Below are 5,584 nucleotides of genomic sequence, written 5' to 3'. Positions count from 1 at the left end.
CCCATATTGTACCTTAACCTAACCCATATTGTACCTTAACCTAACCCATATTGTACCTTAACCTAACCCATATTGTACCTTAACCTAACCCATATTGTACCTTAACGTAACCTAATTTGTGCCTTAACGTAACCTAATTTGTGCCTTAACGTAACCTAATTTGTGCCTTAACGTAACCTAATTTGTGCCTTAACGTAACCTAATTTGTGCCTTAACGTAACCTAATTTGTGCCTTAACGTAACCTAATTTGTGCCTTAACGTAACCTAATTTGTGCCTTAACGTAACCTAATTTGTGCCTTAACGTAACCTAATTTGTGCCTTAACGTAACCTAATTTGTGCCTTAACGTAACCTAATTTGTGCCTTAACGTAACCTAATTTGTGCCTTAACGTAACCTAATTTGTGCCTTAACGTAACCTAATTTGTGCCTTAACGTAACCTAATTTGTGCCTTAACGTAACCTAATTTGTGCCTTAACGTAACCTAATTTGTGCCTTAACGTAACCTAATTTGTGCCTTAACGTAACCTAATTTGTGCCTTAACGTAACCTAATTTGTGCCTTAACGTAACCTAATTTGTGCCTTAACGTAACCTAATTTGTGCCTTAACGTAACCTAATTTGTGCCTTAACGTAACCTAATTTGTGCCTTAACGTAACCTAATTTGTGCCTTAACGTAACCTAATTTGTGCCTTAACGTAACCCATGTTGTGCCTTAACGTAACCCATGTTGTGCCTTAACGTAACCCAATTTGTGCCTTAACCTAACCTATATTGTGCCTCAACCTAACCTATATTGCGCCTTAACCTGACGCACGTTGTCGCTGAACCTGCTCTGTAATTGTTATGCAACTCGTTAAATTAGTGTAGTGTTGCCTAACCGCAACCCTCGCAATATAGTTCGCTATTCGCACTGCCCGGTCCCCTGTGTATCGCGTCATGTTAAACACCTTGCAGGTGTTGCTGACTTTCCACATGCTCCTGCTATACACTGTAATGTGGATAGCAGCAGGACGTACATGCCCCCCCCCCTTCCCCCCTGCCTTCGCAAGCTGGTCGTTGAGAAGTTTGCATGTTCAATGCCCTTCGCATGCCGACGTACTCAGCCTACGTTGTGGTACGGCCTGTCACCTGTCCGCCGATGTACGCAAAACCCACAAACTGTACTGCACATTGGTCCGTATGTACTGAATGATACATCGTGGCACATGTGTGACCGTACGACGACTGCGCCTAGCAACGGCAGACCATACAGTCCAAATATTGTGCACGCAGCTACGTGTCGTCTCCCTATAAGAGCTGGATTGCAGTGTGGTACGCCATTCAGACGTGTGGGAGGAACGGACGCCCTGGATGGCGATCAGCATGAGCAGTCTGTTGATGTAGTGGAGCGTGTATTCGGACGTAGTCGTCTCTTCTCACACACCGTGATAGCATGTTGCACCGCGTTCCACATCTGCGACATCCTGCAGAGGCCGGCTGACAGTCGTTCGCGCAATGGACACCGCATACGTACGGGGGCTACCTTCCACGTGTTCTCGAGGCGTGCACATGTTGTTGCGTCTATGTGGGCAGACGTAGTGTGTTGTGACACCTGACACAGGCATGCAATACTCGTTGCAAATGGCGATGGACGTCTACGTTTGCTGGTGACGTTACGCAAATGAACAACAGGTAACCCGTTGTGGTGCGGTTGTTCTCGCTAGAGGTGAATCAGTGTTGGCGACGATCGGTCGAGCTATTAACCGGTTGTTTCAGGGATACCCACCATGCCCACGAACGTGAAAGGGGACCCACCATGCCCACGAACGCGAAAGGGGATCTGGGTGTGAGGCGATACGCGGCGGTGGCTGGGTGGGACCGTCCCCGGCCGGTGAGGGGGGGCCGCCCGGCGTGCTGGCAGCGCGGTGCGTGGGCGCACGCGCTACAGCCGGCTGGTGGGGGCGGCCAGTGGCAGGCGCGCCGGCCGACGGACGCGGCAGGCGGCGCAGCTGCGCGCCGGCGCCCCCTGCTCGCGGCGCCTTGCGGCCAAAGTAGGTCCTCGCGGGCCCGGTGCGAAGCGCGGTGGCCATCTGCAGTGTGCTGGTCCGATTGAGGACTGTGTGCGCTGAGGATGCGCCGCCGCCCGGCGCTCGGCGCCGCGACGCCGTCTGCTGCTCGGTCGCCCCAGCGGTTCTCGCAGGTGGTTTGTATCGCAGCTGTGCGGACGTGTTGGCGCGTGCGCTGTGCTGGGAGAGTTCGCTTCGGCACCCAAGTGGGGCTTTTGTCCTTCTGTGGCGCTGGCGTTGGAGCTGCCGGTCACCGTAGGTGGCGCGTGTTGTCTCCCGCCGGCAATGCCACGACAGCACGCTCCCGGGCCTCTGTCGGCAGCGGCAAGCTCAGTTGGGAGCACGGGTGGTCGCACCTAAAGCGTCTACTCGCCTAACTCCGGGCGATTGCGCCTCTCTCGAACCCGACCAAGTACTTAGGACGGCGCTGCGCGCCGCCGGGACCTGAGAGGGTTTCGAGGTGTGTTGTGCAGGGGAGCTCAGCCTCCTCCTGTTTGCAGAATAATTGAGCGGACGCTTGCGTGTTCGCGCGGGCCCCCGGGACACACTCCCGGGCGGCCGGCTGCTCAGCTCTAGTTGACGCAGCTCCCTGGTTGATCCTGCCAGTAGTCATATGCTTGTCTCAAAGATTAAGCCATGCATGTCTCAGTACAAGCCGCATTAAGGTGAAACCGCGAATGGCTCATTAAATCAGTTATGGTTCCTTAGATCGTACCCACGTTACTTGGATAACTGTGGTAATTCTAGAGCTAATACATGCAAACAGAGTCCCGACCAGAGATGGAAGGGACGCTTTTATTAGATCAAAACCAATCGGTCGGCTCGTCCGGTCCGTTTGCCTTGGTGACTCTGAATAACTTTGGGCTGATCGCACGGTCCTCGTACCGGCGACGCATCTTTCAAATGTCTGCCTTATCAACTGTCGATGGTAGGTTCTGCGCCTACCATGGTTGTAACGGGTAACGGGGAATCAGGGTTCGATTCCGGAGAGGGAGCCTGAGAAACGGCTACCACATCCAAGGAAGGCAGCAGGCGCGCAAATTACCCACTCCCGGCACGGGGAGGTAGTGACGAAAAATAACGATACGGGACTCATCCGAGGCCCCGTAATCGGAATGAGTACACTTTAAATCCTTTAACGAGTATCTATTGGAGGGCAAGTCTGGTGCCAGCAGCCGCGGTAATTCCAGCTCCAATAGCGTATATTAAAGTTGTTGCGGTTAAAAAGCTCGTAGTTGGATTTGTGTCCCACGCTGTTGGTTCACCGCCCGTCGGTGTTTAACTGGCATGTATCGTGGGACGTCCTGCCGGTGGGGCGAGCCGAAGGCGTGCGACCGCCTCGTGCGTGCTCGTGCGTCCCGAGGCGGACCCCGTTGAAATCCTACCAGGGTGCTCTTTATTGAGTGTCTCGGTGGGCCGGCACGTTTACTTTGAACAAATTAGAGTGCTTAAAGCAGGCAAGCCCGCCTGAATACTGTGTGCATGGAATAATGGAATAGGACCTCGGTTCTATTTTGTTGGTTTTCGGAACCCGAGGTAATGATTAATAGGGACAGGCGGGGGCATTCGTATTGCGACGTTAGAGGTGAAATTCTTGGATCGTCGCAAGACGAACAGAAGCGAAAGCATTTGCCAAGTATGTTTTCATTAATCAAGAACGAAAGTTAGAGGTTCGAAGGCGATCAGATACCGCCCTAGTTCTAACCATAAACGATGCCAGCCAGCGATCCGCCGCAGTTCCTCCGATGACTCGGCGGGCAGCCTCCGGGAAACCAAAGCTTTTGGGTTCCGGGGGAAGTATGGTTGCAAAGCTGAAACTTAAAGGAATTGACGGAAGGGCACCACCAGGAGTGGAGCCTGCGGCTTAATTTGACTCAACACGGGAAACCTCACCAGGCCCGGACACCGGAAGGATTGACAGATTGATAGCTCTTTCTTGATTCGGTGGGTGGTGGTGCATGGCCGTTCTTAGTTGGTGGAGCGATTTGTCTGGTTAATTCCGATAACGAACGAGACTCTAGCCTGCTAACTAGTCGCGTGACATCCTTCGTGCTGTCAGCGATTACTTTTCTTCTTAGAGGGACAGGCGGCTTCTAGCCGCACGAGATTGAGCAATAACAGGTCTGTGATGCCCTTAGATGTTCTGGGCCGCACGCGCGCTACACTGAAGGAATCAGCGTGTCTTCCTAGGCCGAAAGGTCGGGGTAACCCGCTGAACCTCCTTCGTGCTAGGGATTGGGGCTTGCAATTGTTCCCCATGAACGAGGAATTCCCAGTAAGCGCGAGTCATAAGCTCGCGTTGATTACGTCCCTGCCCTTTGTACACACCGCCCGTCGCTACTACCGATTGAATGATTTAGTGAGGTCTTCGGACTGGTACGCGGCATTGACTCTGTCGTTGCCGATGCTACCGGAAAGATGACCAAACTTGATCATTTAGAGGAAGTAAAAGTCGTAACAAGGTTTCCGTAGGTGAACCTGCGGAAGGATCATTACCGACTAGACTGCATGTCTTTCGATGTGCGTGTCGTGTCGCGCAACACGCAGCTACCTGTACGGCTCGCAGTAGCCGTGCGCCGCGTGCGGAACCACGCGTTCGTCTCAAAACTAACGGCAATGTTGTGTGGTACGAGCGCTGAAGCGCTGGAGCGGCTGGCCTGCGGCACCTGGCGCCTGGCGCCGGTTTTGAATGACTTTCGCCCGACTGCCTGTCCGCTCCGGTGTGGAGCCGTACGACGCCCATCGGCCGTGAGGCCGTTGGACACTGAACGCTGGAACAGGGCCGCCACACGCCTCAGTCCCGCCTATGCAACTGTCTCGAAAGAGATGGTGGAAACTATGAAAAGATCACCCAGGACGGTGGATCACTCGGCTCGTGGGTCGATGAAGAACGCAGCAAATTGCGCGTCGACATGTGAACTGCAGGACACATGAACATCGACGTTTCGAACGCACATTGCGGTCCATGGATTCCGTTCCCGGGCCACGTCTGGCTGAGGGTCGGCTACGTATACTGAAGCGCGCGGCGTTTGCCCCGCTTCGCAGACCTGGGAGTGTCGTGGCCGCCTGTGGGGCCGGCCGCGTCTCCTTAAACGTGCGATGCGCGCCCGTCGCCTGGCGGTTCGCATACCGGTACTTACTCGGTAGCGTGCACAGCCGGCTGGCGGTGTGGCGTGCGACACCTCGTACAACGACCTCAGAGCAGGCGAGACTACCCGCTGAATTTAAGCATATTACTAAGCGGAGGAAAAGAAACTAACAAGGATTCCCCCAGTAGCGGCGAGCGAACAGGGAAGAGTCCAGCACCGAACCCCGCAGGCTGCCGCCTGTCGTGGCATGTGGTGTTTGGGAGGGTCCACTACCCCGACGCCTCGCGCCGAGCCCAAGTCCAACTTGAATGAGGCCACGGCCCGTAGAGGGTGCCAGGCCCGTAGCGGCCGGTGCGAGCGTCGGCGGGACCTCTCCTTCGAGTCGGGTTGCTTGAGAGTGCAGCTCCAAGTGGGTGGTAAACTCCATCTGAGACTAAATATGACC

General features: G+C 54.5%; 2 non-coding genes and 1 pseudogene across 2 annotated transcripts; all 3 read left to right on the top strand.

Annotated features, from left to right (window-relative positions):
• Positions 1-2,636: 2,636 nt before the first annotated feature.
• LOC126431649 (small subunit ribosomal RNA) lies at positions 2,637-4,545 on the top strand. The gene has a single exon (XR_007577683.1). It is a non-coding gene; the product is annotated as a small subunit ribosomal RNA (ribosomal RNA).
• Positions 4,546-4,898: 353 nt separating this feature from the next.
• On the top strand, positions 4,899-5,053 carry LOC126431654 (5.8S ribosomal RNA). Its single transcript, XR_007577686.1, has one exon. It is a non-coding gene; the product is annotated as a 5.8S ribosomal RNA (ribosomal RNA).
• Positions 5,054-5,241: 188 nt separating this feature from the next.
• LOC126431651 (large subunit ribosomal RNA) overlaps positions 5,242-5,584 on the top strand; it is a 4,674-nt pseudogene continuing 4,331 nt past the window's right edge.

The sequence above is a fragment of the Schistocerca serialis genome, unplaced genomic scaffold (assembly GCF_023864345.2).
Source record: "Schistocerca serialis cubense isolate TAMUIC-IGC-003099 unplaced genomic scaffold, iqSchSeri2.2 HiC_scaffold_1105, whole genome shotgun sequence".
NCBI lineage: Eukaryota > Metazoa > Arthropoda > Insecta > Orthoptera > Acrididae > Schistocerca > Schistocerca serialis.
This window is presented reverse-complemented; position numbering and strand designations above follow the sequence as displayed.